Here is a 16,953-nt window from a genome sequence, read left to right as displayed (position 1 = left end):
CAAATAGTATCTAAAGATATGAGCATTTTTCTGTATATTAATGTTACTCCAAAACAATGTAAACAAATACTGAACTCTAGTAACAGTATGAATTGTTTGGGATGAAATGTACTGGTATCTGTAACTTACTATGAAATGCATCAAAAAATAAGGTGATTAATGAAGGGATAGATAGATATGTGACAAGGAAGAGGTAGTAAAATGTCAAAAACAAGAGGTTTTTTTTTTCTTGAAACATTTCTTGAAACATCCAGAATTGCTTCAAAAAATAATCACCCCCCAATCATACCTGCATATTGATCATTATGTATTGGACACGTTGCACACATGTATGAACATGTACTTTTCCAAAATTATGCTTTTCAGCTATTTTAAAGGGAACACTGAGGGACGTCTGGATAGCTCAGTCGTTAAGCGTCTGCCTTCAGCTCAGGTCACGATCTCATTGTCCTGCGATCAAGCCCCGCATCAGGCTCCCTACTCAACAGACGGGGGCCTGCTTCTCCCTCTCCTACTCCTCCTGCTTGTGTTCCCTCTCTTGCTGTCTCTCTTCTGTCAAATAAATAAATAAAATCATTAAAAAAATTAAAAGGTGTGCAAAAGCTTTTGATCTTGATGAAATCCCAATAGTTCATTTTCGCCCTTGCTTCCCTTGCCTTTGCCGTTGTTCCTAGGAAGATGTTGCTGCGGCTGAGGTCGAAGAGGTTGCTGCCTGCGTTCTCCTCAAGGATTTTGATGGATTCCTTTCTCACATTGAGGTCCTTCATCCATTTGGAGTCTATTTTCGTGTGTGGTGTAAGGAAGTGGTCCAATTTCATTTTTCTGCATGTGGCTGTCCAATTTTCCCAGCACCATTTATTGAAGAGGCTGTCTTTTTTCCATTGGACATTCTTTCCTGCTTTGTCGAAGATTAGTTGACCATAGAGTTGAGGGTCGATTTCTGGGCTCTCTATTCTGTTCCACTGGTCTATGTGTCTGTTTTTGTGCCAGTACCATGCTGTCTTGATGATGACAGCTTTGTAATAGAGCTTGAAGTCCGGAATTGTGATGCCACCAACTTTGGCTTTGTTCTTCAATATTCCTTTGGCTATTCGAGGTCTTTTCTGGTTCCATATAAATTTTAGGATTATTTGTTCCATTTCTTTGAAAAAAATGGATGGTATTTTGATAGGGATTGCATTAAATGTGTAGATTGCTTTAGGTAGCATAGACATTTTCACAATATTTATTCTTCCAATCCAGGAGCATGGAACATTTTTCCATTCATCAAGATCAAAAGCTTTTGCACAGCAAAGGAAACAGTTAACAAAACCAAAAGACAGCTGACAGAATGGGAGAAGATATTTGCAAACGACATATCAGATAAAGGGCTAGTATCCAAAATCTATAAGGAACTTAGCAAACTCAACACCCAAAGAACAAACAATCCAATCAAGAAATGGGCAGAGGACATGAACAGACATTTCTGCAAAGAAGACATCCAGATGGCCAACAGACACATGAAAAAGTGCTCCACGTCACTCGGCATCAGGGAAATACAAATCAAAACCACAATGAGATATCACCTCACACCAGTCAGAATGGCTAAAATTAACAAGTCAGGAAATGACAGATGCTGGAGAGGATGTGGAGAAAGGGGAACCCTCCTCCACTGTTGGTGGGAATGCAAGCTGGTCCAACCACTCTGGAAAACAGCATGGAGGTTCCTCAAAATGTTGAAAATAGAACTACCCTATGACCCAGCAATTGCACTACTGGGTATTTACCCTAAAGATACAAACATAGTGATCCGAAGGGGCACGTGTACCCGAATGTTTATAGCAGCAATGTCTACAATAGCCAGACTATGGAAAGAACCTAGATGTCCATCAACAGATGAATGGATCAAGAAGATGTGGTATATATACACAATGGAATACTATGCAGCCATCAAAAGAAATGAAATCTTGCCATTTGCGACGACGTGGATGGAACTAGAGCGTATCATGCTTAGTGAAATAAGTCAATCAGAGAAAGACAACTATCATATGATCTCCCTGATATGAGGACATGGAGAAGCAACATGGGGGGGTAGGGGGATAGGAGAAGAATAAATGAAACAAGATGGGATTGGGAGGGAGACAAACCATAAATGACTTTTAATCTCACAAAACAAACTGGGGGTTGCTGGGGGGAGGTGGGATTGGGAGAGGGGGAGCGGGCTATGGACATTGGGGAGGGGAGGCGAACCATAAGAGACTATGGACTCTGAAAAACAACCTGAGGGTTTTGAAGGGTCAGGGGTGGGAGGTTGGGGGAACAGGTGGTGGGTGATGGGGGGGCACGTTTTGCATGGAGCACTGGGTGTTGTGCAAAAAGAATGAATACTGTTACGCTGAAAAAATTAATAAAAAGGGAAAAAAAATTAAAAGGAACCCTGAGAGAACAAAAAAAGAGGTCTTGGAAAAGAAAACTATTATCCAACGTCATATGGAGGATATGCCCTCAGGGGCCCCCTCGCCTCCGCGCGCCTTTCCTGTGGCTGATTTGCCTTCAACTCCTTAAAACCTCCTCAGCTCCATTCCTGCAGCAGCAGGTCTCTAATTAACATTAACAGATGATGGCAAAGCCCCCCCAAAGCTCCATCCTCCAGCAGCTAAACCACCAAACAGAGTGGGGTTTGCTCCGTGATTGCTGCGCTGCAATCTATGATGTTCACTTTCAAGCCCATAAAGCCATTCTGGCTGCCTGTAGCTCCCCTTTCAGAATGTTTTTCTTGAACCATCAGCACAGGACTGCACAACTGAATCTCAGCAACATAAAAATTAGTGCTGAGTGTTCTGATCTCATCTTGCAATTCATGTATTTAGGGAAAACTATGACCGCTCCCTCCAGTTTTGAGCAGGTTAAAGTGGCGATGACCTACCTACAGCTGTACAACGTCCCCGACTGCTTAGAAGACATACAGGATGCAGACTGTTCTAGTTCAAAATGTTCGCCTTCTGCTTCTGGCAAACAGAAGAGCAAAAATGGTTATTTTGGGGTAAGGCACAGTGGCTAGAAATGGCAGTGAAGCCAACAGGTGGTGTGCAGAGCCAAGTCCAACAGTAAATACACCACGCGATCGAGAGCCTGATGAAGTCTTTACAGTTAGGCAATTTTCCCAAACCACTCTCTGATATATGTAAGAAAACGTTCAACGTCCAAATTATCTAGTCCAAAAGATCCCATGTCAGGGCACTTTGGACGGAGTTTTAGGTGTGATAGTCGGGGATCTGGCTTTAGCTCTAAAAATAATTTCGAGATGAGCATGGGCTAAACTGCATTAACAGACATTCACACCAAAACACAAGATCCTACCACAAAATAGTAGATAAAAATGGTACTACCCAAGCCAAATGTGGTGAAAAGGCATATTCTAAAACATTTTGCACACAGACAGATGAATATGGAGGAGACACCAGCCAGGCTGCTGCTGATTCCACTGCAACCTTCAGGAGCAGAAAGAGGGCACAGAGGAGTCTAAACCAGCCAGCGGAGAAAAAGCAGAGCTGCAGAGAGGGAAAGAATCCTAACCGAGACAGGCCTGAAGATGCTCCTACAGCCGAACCGGAAGACTTTAACACTATTAAAGTTACTGATAAAGACGGTAATGAATCCACCAACAATGATGAGTTAGAGGAGCCTGCAAAGCCATTTCACAGACACTACGCTGAAGGTACCACTATTAAGAAAAGTGGTAGGAAAGGTCTGAAACGGTGGATGTCGATAAATGCTGATGGAAGCCCAGGCATCCTGTGAGCTGTGCGCACTCACAGTAACCAAGGACCTGTCATCTTGTTCCTCAGCCAAACACACTGAAAATATCTGTGTGTGGGGGAATGTGGACAGATCCTCGTTAAGGGCAGGCAGCTTCAGGATCCGGCGCAATGATGTGGAGAACCCCACAATCTGACAAGGAACAGGGTTAGGAAATACAGAGGAGAAGATGCACATGGGAGAGTCCTCACGAGTGGTCAGAAGAGGTGTGTTCGTGAAAATGTTGGATGATTTTAGAGACAATCATTTCCAGATAAACAGTATCCCAAAAAAGCAGTTATTTAAACATTCTGCCTGTCCTTGTCAACATCCTAATTGTGGCCAGTGTTCTGAAACTGAAAATCTAGTGCTTGAACATATGCCTCGCTGCCTAGACCAGGATGTGTTTTAAGGTGCCATCGTGGAAGAAAATGAGACCACAGATGAAAGCGTTTTTGTAATCCACGTGGAAAAGGATTTTATCAGCGGTGTCACTCAAGAGAACACTATACTGTCCATACGAAGTTAAAACAGTCTGTTTGTTGGACACGTGGAAAGCACATGAGACCATAAGGCATGTCTGGTCCACCTGTGATCAAGGAAACCTCAGAAAACATGACCCCGTCCGGCACATGATTTCTCATTTAACTGCTGGCGGGGCTGCATGCCAGGTCTGCTTTCCGATATGCCCAAACAGGAACAGCTGGAACAGGACACAGACGCTCCTCTGCATACATGTGGAACATGCGGAGTGAAATTTAATCTGAGCAAAGATAGGCGATTACATGATAATGCCAACCATTTGCAAAGAATATAGAAGTGATTTTCTACTGTACTAATGCCTAGTTGATAGCAGACAAAACACCAAACCAAAGGATAAGAGATATTTAGAAATCCATTTTATGAGATGAATTGGGAAAAAATTTCAAGGCCATTTTAATACTTTTGTTTGGGGTCTTATCTACATTTTAGGTGTTATTAAATGTTTATCATTTTTATTATTTCTTAATAGAATTTGTTGATTTTCATTTGTTTTAGATATGATTAAAATCACTTTTGGGATGCCTGGGTGGCTCAGTCCGTTGAGGGTCTGCCTTCAGCTCAAGTCAAGATCCCAGGGTCCCACTGATGGGCTCCCTGACCAGCGGGGGCCTGCTTCTCTCTCTCCCTCAGCCACTACCCCTGCTTCTGCTCTTGTGCTCTCGTGCTCTCCCCACAACCTCAAATAAATAAATGACTTCTTTAAAAAAATAAAATAAAATTACTTTTCAATGTAGACTACAAGTGGTTGTTACCACTTCAATGTCTATTAAACTTTAGTTTTTTTATTAAAAAAAAATTAAACTATTATAATAAAAACTCAATAGAAGGATCAGAAGGTAAAGTTGAGGAGCTTTCCCAACAGGTAAAGTAAAAAGTCATAAGATGAAAAATAAGAAAGAGAAAAAAAAGGAAGAGCAGTTTAGGAAGCCTAACAGCTGGACAAAACAAGTTCTCAAAAAGGGAACACACACACACACAAGTGGAGAGGAAATTATCAACAAAATAATTCAATAAAATATCCCATAACCAGAATATGAGTTTCCAGATTTAAAGAACCCATCACATACCGGACACAAATGGATGAAAATGACACCATATCAAAACACATTTGCGTGATGTTTCAGAACATGCAGGACAAAGTAAAAACCCAGGGAGAAGAATAAATGTTATCTACAAAAGACCAGACATAAGCATAACTTTAAGGGGGCGCCTGAGTGGCTCAGTTGGTTGGTTAGTGGCTCAACTGAGAGGATGTGATACAACAAAATGAGAGAGACCCAGGAGGAAGATACTGGCTACGGGGAAAAGATTTAGTGTAGAATAGAGACAGGGGGATTCCCAGGGTGACAGTGGGGCTGGAGGGGGCACAAAGGACAAGTGGTGCCCATCTGAGCAGATAGGAAGGCTCTGGGGGAGATTTCTCCAGGAAGAGAAAATTGATAAAATACCTTGAACCTGGGATATTAAATACAAGATTTAAGGAATTTTGGATTTAATTAGATACATAGAAAATTGAAGGAAAAATAAAAAGTGACAATGAGAAACAAAACAAAAATCCTACAGGAAAGGAAAAATAATTATGGTTTATTAAAGCTAAGTAGCGTTTACATAGTCACAATTTGATGGGACCTGTGCTGTGGTGTAGAGCCAAGGGGACCCGAAACCCTCATCTCCCCTGGTGTAAGTCCATGGACAATGCCACAACTGAGCAAGCTTATTATTAAGAGATGTGAGACACAAAAGGCCACATATTATATTATCCTGTTCCTATGAAATATCTAGAACAGGCAAATCCAGAGTTCATCAGTGGTTAGCGGGAGGAGTAATGAAAAGGTTCTAAAACGGGCTGCGGTCATGGCTGCACATACTAAAGCCAATGACACTTTCAAGGGGTGAACTGTATGGCTTGTGAATTATATCTCAAGAATGCCCTTTAAACAAGAAATAAGGGAGGTAATTACCAAAACAAGTGATCGTTTCTGGGAAGAAGAACGGAGGAAGGGTGGGGGGCATGAAAGAGGGGGCAGGATCAGATCAGTTTCAATAAGTCAATCAGAGAAAGACAATTATCATAAGATCTCCCTGATACAAGGAATCTGAGGGCAGGCTAGGGGGTTCAAGGGGTAGGGAAGGAAAAAATGAAACAAGATAGGATCTGGAGGGAGAAAAATCATAAGAGACTCTCAGTCTCACAAAACAAACTGAGGGTTGCTGGGGTGGGGGGGGGGGGATGAGGTGGCTGGTGATGGACACTGGGGAGGGTATGGGCTATGGTGAGTGCTGTGAAGTGTGTAAACCTGATGATCCACAGACCTATACCCCTGGGGCAAATAATGCATTATATGTTAATAAAAATAATTAAAATAAAAAACAAAAGAACACAAAGCATAAGTATTAATGTAAGTCCACACGCCCTCACTGAAAGTTGGAGGATCACCCATGGGTCAGGGTCAGGACTGGAGAGGGCGGGGGACCAGGACCCCTGGGCAGGGCTGGAAACCCTGTAGTGCGCAGGTTCCAAAGGCTTCCTGCGCAGGGCACAGTCTACAGTCCAGAACCATCCAGCCACCATCCTACAAGCAGCCGCCCCGGGCCTCAGATGGGTGTGGGCAGGCCCGGGACACCGGGTCCTGGAGGGGTGGCGGGACTGGGAGGCGGGCAGGGGGCCGCAGGCAGGAGGGCAGACCCGCGCCAGGCCCGCCACTCCTCAACCCCATCCCTTCCTCCTGCTCCCCGATGCTCCCCGCTCGTCCTTCTCTGGCCCCCACCTCCTCTGGAGAACGTCTACTTCCCTCCCCGACTCCAAGCTGGCGCTGCCCCCAGGCGGTCCCCGCAAGGTCATCCTGGTCATCACCTTAGCCAGCCCCATCTGTCACAGCCCCGCAACGGCCCCGCTCCACGCTCGCGCAGACGCGTCTCTGGCGCCCCCTGCAGGCCTGAGCGGGCCCCGCTTCCCTAGGCCGCAGCCCCTTTTGCGGGGAGGTGGGGGGGGGGCTTCCTCCATAAAAATAGCAACTATTGTCATTTAAGGCTGTGTTGGCCCATTCCCAACAACACAGAAGTTTCTCTTTCACTTTAAGTTGGAGAAAAAAAGGAAAAAAAGACTACTGGCAAAAAGACGAATGCATTAACACTATAATTAAGACACTCTCTTAGATCTAAAAGCTTATTTCTTTCTTCTGATTTTAAAGTAAATTAAAACATTTTCGTGGGCCCTAAAAGTAGTGTGAGTCCTGGGCACCGTGCCTAGTGGAGAAACTGGCCCCTCACCTGCCTCTTTTCCCTGGGGCTGCAGTCAAGGCCGGCCCCTGGCAGCCCACATCCCACTGGAGCCCGGGGCACACTCCCCTGGACTGTAGTCATAAGCTCCTGCAGTCTCCCCTTTCCACTGGGCTGTGAGTGCTCATCCTAAAACACATGCATTGGCTTGCAGTGTCCCTTCTCATGCCACCGCATCTCCTCTCCCTCTTCCCACCCACCTGGGCACCCACCACCTCAGAAAAGCAAGCAAGGCCAGAACACAAAGGGTAACAGCTTATCAACATATGCCAACATCAACTAGTTGGTCCTCGTAGCAGCCCAATAGAGGATACTATGCTATCATAGATAGTAACCGTCTATATTTTACATAAATATGAATAAATTTCTGCTTTACAGCTGAGCAAACCAAGGACTAGAGGTGTTCCAAGGGAACACCTGTTCTAAAACTGAGAAGGAAGTTCTTGGCCTTGGAGTTTCTCCAGGCCCCATGCTGGCAGGAGGGGAGTGATTTACAGGGCGGTATTTCCAGGGTGGTTTTGGCCACCTGTGATTTCCACCTACCTGCTGACTTTGGAACCCAGCCCTGCATCAGAAGCACCTGGGAGAAGTCTGCTCAGGGCTCCCCACTCCTCACGCTTCTGCTAGAAATTCAGTTCAGCTGAGAGACTTCACCAAGGTCCCTTCGGCTCTGTAGGACACCTGACCTTTCGCCCCTCCAGGAACATGTCCTTCCTGTTTGCAAGGGATGCTAGGACTGTGGTCAGAGAACTGGACAGGAGAAAGGAGCTGGTACCTGCTGACAGTCTGAACAGCGGCCCACACCTGCTCCCCTTCTGCCCGGTGAGGAAGAAGCACAGATGTCACCCCTGGCCTTGGGACACCCCCTTCATCCCTACAGACTTCTCCCTCATGGATGTGCTGGAGCCCAGCTCCCCCATCCCAGGTACTTTCAGGTGGGGCCCGTGGGTAGCTGAGTGTTGCAAAAAAAGACAGATTCATGTGGGTGAGAAAGTAGACAGCCTCTGCCCAGACACACAGACCACTGGTCTGCCTGGCCTGCAGTATGCCATGGACCCCCATGGACCCCCATCTTCCATGCAGAAGAAGGATGAACCCATTTTTTCTTCCTGCTGTCCCCAGCTGCATGGTAAGTAATGATAACTTTAAACAATAATAATGGTTTAACACAGGTCAAGGGCTTGCTGTGTGCCAGAGACCCATGTTGTCAGTTCCTCAGTTAATCCTCACAACCACCCTTGGGGGAAGACCCGTCACCCTCCCCTCCCCTTTTTTAGATGGGGCAACTGAGGCTCTAGGAGTTAAGTGGCTTGCTCGGGGTCGCACCTGGCCAGTAAGTGGTGGAGGCCGAACTGGACCCCAGTGCTGAGGCCTTAGCCACACTCAAACCTGTCCCCCTCACCGCCTGGCTCCAGCCTGGACCTCTCTTCCCACCTGGCTGAACCGTGGCCAGTCCATCCAGACCCGGAGATGGTGGCAGCAGCCATGACAGGGCCAGGCTGCAATAGGGATCAGTGGGAGGAGAGAAAAGCCCAAGGCTCCAGCCAGTTTGAGGCCTTCGATGAAGCCCCTCTGAAGAGTTGGTTGGGTTGGGAAGGTCCACCATTAGCAGAGGGCCCAGGGGCCCAGGGACAAGGGAGTGGGTGGTGAGAAGGGCTTATTTTAAGTCAGAGATTTCAACCGAGATAGAAAAAAAACAAAACAAAAAACCAGAAACATGGTAGCTGCTGAGTGTGAGGCAATAGAGAGTGTTGAAGACTACGGCAAACTGTGGACACAAGCCTCCCTCGAGCTGAGCAGCAGCTTCCGGGGCTGTTGCTAGGCAGGACTGGCAGCTCGGTGGCACCATTTCTTCAGAGAAGCTAGAAACTGGGATTTTTATATGAAACCTACCAATTTTAATATTATCTCAAAAATTCTGAAAACCTCATGGGCCAAACAAACATAAGCCTTTTGTCCAATTCAGCTAGTAGAAAGCCACAGGGTGGCTTCTGCTCTGGACATTTTATACTTCCCAGAAGACACATGTCACGCTCCCCTCAGGTTCTCTCCTTTTCCGGCCACTCCACGAACCTTAAACAAGCAGTCTCTAAGTCCAGGCCAGTCACACCAGGGGAGGCCTGGTCCCGGGAGCCCAGGCAGAGGCCACCCCCCGCCTCCCAGCTCTGCCTCTTCTCCTGCCCCACCCCTACACACCCTTACGGAAAACTGAGGATCCCAAAGCTCTCCTTCCTCAAGAAGCTGCAACGCCAGAAGGAGAAGCAGAGCCTGTATGTGGTGACAGAGGGTGTGGAGACCATGCACGACACCATGCTTCTGAGCCTCAGCGACGCAGAGGGAGCAGGACAGCTGGCTTTGCTTAGGCCGGGCCAGTTAAAGGTGCAGGGTGTGCCCTAGGGCTGCACATTCAGGGGTGCTGGGGATGCTGGCACCCAGCCTCACTCTTGCCAAAGGGCTGCCTGTCCCACTAGAAAACTGCCCCATCTAAAGAAGAATGGGATTCCTGGGAGCTTGTGTCATGGTTCTCAGCTCTGAGGACACGTTAGAGTCACCTGGAAAGCTGTTTTGGTTTTTATTTGAAAATACCCAACACTGCCCCGCCCGGTTCTGTTTTCAGGGGTGTAGGATGGGCCGTACTGGCTGGTATCTAACTCCCTCGGGTGATTCTGTCTGCTGCCAGCACTGGCGTCACTGCACAGGGGGTTTGCATCAGCTTTGGAACCGGGCACGCCTGGGTACCAATTCCAGCCCTGCCCCTGGGTAGCTGTGTGGCCTCGGGCAAGTCACCTGACCCTCTGAGTTTGCCAGTTCTCACCCCGGAGGTTGGGCTGCAGAACCAAGGGAGATCAGGCAGCAGCGTGGGGAAGGTGCTGAAGACACGGCTGCAGGGACACTCCATTTCCTTCCACGTGCCTTCCGTGTCCCACATCTGCTCACCAGCTCAGTTCTTAGGTCATTTAGTGCCTGTGGGTCTCAGGTGCCCATGGTGATGCAGGAAGTGTGACCCACACTAGTATCCTGGGGCTCTGGGACTCTTGTCTCCCAGAAATTAAGTGTGACTCAGCCCCACAGGAATGCAGGTGAGTACGGGTCACCTACCAATCTCCAGCTCCCACTGCTGAATACTGCTTAGAAGCTAGAACACACCACAAGACGTTCTCTATCAATTTTTCTCATCCATCCCTCCTGATGATTCTATAAGGTGGGTACTATACGTCGGGTTTTCCGGGTGCCGAACCTGGAGCTCAGAGGTTAAGGGGCATCTGGGTGGCTCTGTTGGTTAAGCATCCAACTCTTGATTTTGGCTCAGGTCACGATCTCAGGGTTGTGAGATGGAGCCCCTCATCGGGCTCCATGCTGAGGGAGGAGCCTGCTCAAGATTGTCTCTCTCTCCCAAAAGGAAGGAAGGAAGGAAGGGAGGGACGGAGGGAGGGAACAGGTTAAGCTTCTTGCTCAGGAGCACATAGCAGGCAAGTTCTGGGGCCAAAATCGAGACGGGGGCTACCTGGTTCCAACATCCATGGGTGGAATCAAACCAGTTACACTCCAAGGCCACCTCTGAACACAGCAGATGGCTGGCCTTCTAGTGGAGGGTTATATGAGATGTTAATGAGATATTAAAATGCACATCCTCCTTCCACTTGCCAGTTGTGGGAAAGACAGGAGACAATAGCAGGGGAGGGTGGGAGTAGCCAGGGAGCAGGGAACCACCTTGGGATTCCGTACTTGCTGTTGATTTGTTACTGTGTGGGACTCCAGGTGGGTCACGGGACTGGGGTCAGTGTAGGCTTACCAACCTTCCCAGCTTGCCTCAGCAAGGACTTTCCTGGGACAGGGGACTTTCCATGGGAAAACAAGGACAGACATTCACCCGAGTAGTCAGTGACAGAAAACCTGAAATGACGGCAGCTCTAAACAAGAAAAGGATTTCTCTCTTAGGTGAAAGTCCGACTAGAAGCCTAAGGCAGTGGCTCCGCAGCAGCAGATCGTAGTGACGAGAGACCTAGCTCTTTCTATTCTGTCACTCTGCCACTTTCTGGTCCGAGATGGCTGCTCTAACGCCATCTACCATGTCCACACTGCAGCCGGCAGAAGGGAGAATAGGACTTGCACACACCACCTCCATCCACTGGCATCCCACTGGCCTGAACGTGGCCACGTGGCCACATGTGACTGCGGGGAAGCTGGATTCACGGTCTTTATGCAGACCAGCCAAGTGTCAGGGGAAGGGAGGTATTCTCTTACTATTGCCTTTTTTTCTTTCAGATCTTACTTATTGAGAGAGCAAGCGTGTGCCTGCATGCACAGGAGTGGGGGGCGGGGGGGGGGCAGGGGGACAAGGAGACTCCACGCGGAGCACAGAGCCCAACGAAGGACTTGATCCCAGGACGCAGAGATCAAGACCTGAGCCAAAATCAAGAGTCGGGCCACTTAACCAACTGAGCCACCCAGGCGCCCATCTTCCTGGTGCTCTTAACCTGCATTTTTCCCTGTGGGAGTTGGGGGACAGCAGTGACACCACTGGCACCATGTCACGAGTCCCAGCTCCCATTCACGAGCCCCAGGGCTTGCCCCAGCTGTGCTGCAGTCTCCACCTCCGAGTGAGAGGGGGTGACTCAGCACTTGGAGGGGATCTAGCGGCCGGGCCTCATGACCCCAGCTCAGCGTCTCCCAAAGTTGGCACCCCAAACTCTGGACAGTGCTTAACAACACTAAGTGAAAACCGTTTCTTTATTGTGGGACTTTTTAGAGCTTTTACCATGCCAGGGTGTATTGCTTTGACCCCAGAATGCCTCGGGGTTTTTTTTTCTGGAAGTATCTTGTGTGCAACATATTTTGTTCTTACTGCCTGAGTGTCTGCCCATCCCCTGCTTCTGGATCTTCCTCTCCCCTCTAACCTTTCAGGTCCCTACACTGGTCATCACGAGAGATCCATGCAGTCCCTCCTCCTGTCTCTCCCTGTCCCCTGCTCCTGTCTGCCCTGTAGATCCCTTCCTGCAGGTCCTCAAATCCCGTGCGGACTTGAGGTCCTGTTCTCCCTGCCTCCTTCCTAGCTGCAGGGTCAGAGCCACATGGCCAAAGAGAAGACGGTGACCATCCCCTGGGGCACTGTCCTGGCCTACAGGGTGCTGCAGCTGGTGATAAAGAGGACTGCTGGGGTAAGCAGAGGCCGGAGGCACAGGAGAAGCAGAGACAGGACTCTCCCTCTGGGAGCACAGGCAGAGGGGCCCGGGCTACTTGCAAATGTGGAGAGGGAAGAAGGAAGAGGGAGGCCATTTCCCAGTGGCCTGAGCACTCAGCCAGACAGCTCCACCTTCTGGCAGCTTCTACAGAGATCTGAGGTGCCTAGAGAGCCCCAAGGTCAACTGTCCAGGAGGGCTTACAACCTGGTCTGCGGCCCCATTTGGCCCAAGGGCAGGGGTGTCAGGCAGCTGCATTTGATGGGACGAAGGGCTGTGTCATCTGATTAGTAAAGAGAACCATGCGGACTGGGTGGTCCTGCCCATCCTTAGCCCAGGGCTGACGAGTGGGGGGCGGAGGGTTTGTTCTCCCAACAATGCTGCAGCCCAGATATGGGCTGGGGACTGAGCCAGGGTGGGACCACTCTGATGCACAGATCTTGCCCACTGAATCTGCAGGGTTGGCCCTGGGTGAGGACGGAGGGGGAGGAGGATCCAGCCACCCTCGCCCTCGTGAGAAGAGCACGAGCTTGATCCAGGGCACTGAGGTCTGAATGGTGGTTTTGCCACTTGCCCTCTGTGTGGCCCTGGAGGTGTCACCAAATGTCTCAAGCTTCAGCATCCTTGTCTGTAAACGGGCTCATGCTGCCTGCCCACAGAGTGCTGTGAGGCCACACGAGATAAAACTGTGAGGCCCCTGGCTCTCTGGCCAGCAGACTGTGGGAGCCCCATAATTGTTGACTGTCTGCCTTCTTCTCAGGCACTTTTCTCTTTTGCCCTACCTGTGCTCCCACACAGCTGTTCTGTATCTGCCTGAAGGAAAGCTTGGTCAAGACTTTAGTGGAGGTAAGGAGTCCTTCCCAGGACCTGGAACCCAACCAGAAATCATCCCTTCCCACAGAGAATGCCCTGACACTGTTCTTGGAGTCCCTTCCCTCCACCATGTGGTCACCCCATGTCCAGGGGCAGGGACGACTATCTTCCAGCTGAAGCATGGGCCCTGAGCAGGAGGGGGAGAAGGAGGAAGGAGAATGAGGTGTGGGAAACAGGGAAAGGCAAGGATAAGAGCCATGACTGCTGCCTGGTACATGGTGGGTACTCAATAAATGCTTATGGAAGGAAGGGAGGAAGGCAGACACACACAAGAGGGCTCTGCATGAGGTGGGAGCTTCACCAGGCCAGAACTGTGACACCAGGACCTCCTGGTTAGGCGGAGGATCCGAGCAGGCTGACCCTGGGCAGGGGTCTGGGCCCAGGAGCTGGGGGGGTGCCTATCCTCTCTCCACAGCTGCAGCCCATAGCTGGGCCCTTGGTGAAGAGCCCAACTTCCAGGGCCTGCAGAAGCAGGCCGGTGCCCACTTGCAAGACCTGGCCACACTGCCCGCAGAGCTGGGGTATCTACAGCTAAGTGCCCTCCAAGAGCTGCTCCAAAACCCTCGGGGCCTGCAGGACCTCCAGGACACAGTAAGGGGCCCACAGGCTGGACCAGGGACTGAGGACGGGATCCAGGAAAGGGGGGAGGAACAGAGAAATGAGGAGCAGGAATGGGATGTGCTCTGAGTCTCGGTAGTACCCAATGCTGGATGGCATGGTGAGGCCGGCCCTGTGGTGACCAGGCACAGGCCTGTGCCAGCTTCTGTGTCAGACACTCGCTGAACATTTGCTCACTACAGCCCAAAGGGGGGACCTGGCTCAGCACCACTGGCATCAGAACCCAGACTCATTCCATCCTCACTGGCATCAGAGGGGACACAGTGCCAGGGGATGGAGAACAGGAGCTTGGGTGGTTGTGTGGTTGGATGTGGGACCAGGGGACAGAGGAAGAGACCCACAGCCTGTCCTTGCTCCCCTTTGCCCCTGCCCTGCAGATGGAACAGGATCTGGACACTGGGGTGCTGGGACAGCTGGTTGGCCCTGGGGGCTTCATCCTAAGCACCAGCCAGAACCCTTCAGGCAGACTGCTGACCTCGAAAGGCAGGGCCATCCTCTGCATTCCTGGAGCTCCTATGGGTAAGAGGGATGACAAGGGGCTGGGGTAGGAAGGAAGAGTCCAGAGGGAAGTCCTCCCAAGGCCCCTACCCAGCAGCCCTTGTGTTCCCTGCTCACCCTCTCCGAGGGAGCCTTCTCCTGTTTGTTCTGGGCTCTAGATGGTCCCAGGCCATTTCCACTCGCATCTGAGTCTCTGTGCAAGTTCTGCCCAAAGTAGGCATGGAAAAGGCCAACCCCCATTTTCTCATTTTGCTTGTGAGCTGAGTGAGGGTAAGCGACACTGACCTTGCAGGACGCTCCAGCCCTTCCTTCAGTGATGGTTTTCTGAGCACCCGCTATGTGTCAACAGGTACCAGGAAAAACTGAGGCAGCCGCTCTCTTCTTTCAGTCTGTAGTGGGAGCAGACAGCACACCAATGTAGACAGACAATTACCAATAGCATGACAGTGTCTAACAGTGTCATTCCAACCCGGAATGGAGGCGAGGCTCACAGAGGGAGCTAGGAACAGGATCCCCACACTGATGGCCCGCGGTGTGGACAGAAGCGCTGGGGTAGTCAGGAGGACAGAGGCTTTGAAGCCTGGGCCGGGCTGTTTTGTTGTTACCCTAGGAAATTGGGATCTTTCATTTCCCAGAACCCTCTTTCCTGGGTTCCGGGTGAGAATCCCCCAAAAGAGGAACCAGCGTGAGACTGCGGGGCCAGAAGTGAAGCAGCAGCCATTCATCTCTGCAGGCTCCCTGGACAGGTGCTGCTTCCCAATTGCTAGTGCTGCTGACCAGTAAGGCCTTGGCCCTGTCACCACACACAGAGGCCACAGCTCCCCATCAGCCTCTGTCAGCTGCCTCTTGATAGTCCTCTTCCCACTAGCCTTCACGACTTTCCATCTTGCTTCCTGCACTTCAGCCACAGCACTCCCCGTGCTACCATTGCTTGAATAAGTCAGCCTGCTTCTGCCTCAGGATCTTTGCACTGAGTAGTCCCTCTGCCTGGGGGTATACTCTTCCCCCCAGATATTCACAAGGCTGACTGTGTTTACTGTTTATCTTCAGTCTCCCTGCCAGAAATGTAAGTGCCATAAAAGCAAGTGTTACGGTCTGTATCATACGTCTGTACATCACAGGCGCCTAACGTCCGTTAGGTCCCTCCCCAGGCATGAAAAGCAGATTTCAGGGCAGAGATGCCCCCACGGGGCTAGAGGCATGCTGTTCCCCAAGACTGATGCTTCATGTTTGGAATCGGGCCAACCTGGTTTCTTATCATAGTTTTGCCCCTGACAGGATGAGGAATCACCATTATCCTAATTAATAACCATCTTCCAAAGCCGCTGGGGAGCAGAAAGCCCTTCCTTCATAAAATGAAACCGACCATCCACCCTTCATGGATCGTGTTTTAGGGAAACTGAGGGGTTGGAAGGGGTGGGAACTTAGCACATCCAAGCAGGCACAGTTCCTACCTTCTTGAACCTTCTCGGGGTGGATGGCCCGAGAGGTACCTAGTGGAACTTGTCTCCACATTAGGGCTCCAGTATCCCAGCCATTCCTGGGACACACAGGATGCCTCATATGCCTGGTGGTCCCCAACCCCTATCTCTCAACAGTGCTCAGTGACACCCAACATTGCCTGCTGAGCCAGTCCATGGAGAGACGGATCATACCCCAGCAACTGGACCTGGTGAGAGCCACCAAGATGGGGTGTGGAGGGAGGACATCCGGGGAAATATCCCAAGTGGTTTGTTGGGGTCCAGTCCCCAGTCCCAGGAGAGCCCTTTATCAGCCCTCACTCACAGAGGGGGCACACCCTGGCTCTGACTTCTGAGCCCCCAGGCCTGTGCAGCTTCTTCTGTGTGGGCCACATTCACTCATGCATGGTTTATTGATTACGCTGAGTCCATACCTTGTGTCACCAGGCCCTCTGCTGGGGCTGAGAATACGAAGGTGAAAGAGGTTCCACCCCTCACAGTCTGGTTAAGGGACTCTGCAAACCAGGGACAACAGACAGCGCCTGCTTTAGCCCAAACAGGAGACTACAGGGCTTGGGGCATTTTCCAGGGAGTGATCCTCCATGCGGTTCATGAATTCAAGGATGAAAAGCCAGGGGCGGCAGAATCCTGGCAGAACAGTGCCGGCAGAGGCTGTGAGTTACTAGGGAGTGTTGGAAACCAATGACTCCAGCCAGTGTGGGAAG

The 16,953-nt window shown here is 50.2% G+C and overlaps 1 pseudogene; it reads left to right on the top strand.

Moving 5' to 3' along the window:
* Positions 1–2,599: 2,599 nt before the first annotated feature.
* LOC123941204 lies at positions 2,600–4,594 on the top strand (annotated as a pseudogene).
* Positions 4,595–16,953: the final 12,359 nt, after the last annotated feature.

The sequence above is a fragment of the Meles meles genome, chromosome 1 (assembly GCF_922984935.1).
Source record: "Meles meles chromosome 1, mMelMel3.1 paternal haplotype, whole genome shotgun sequence".
Taxonomy (NCBI): Eukaryota; Metazoa; Chordata; class Mammalia; order Carnivora; family Mustelidae; genus Meles; species Meles meles.
This window is presented reverse-complemented; position numbering and strand designations above follow the sequence as displayed.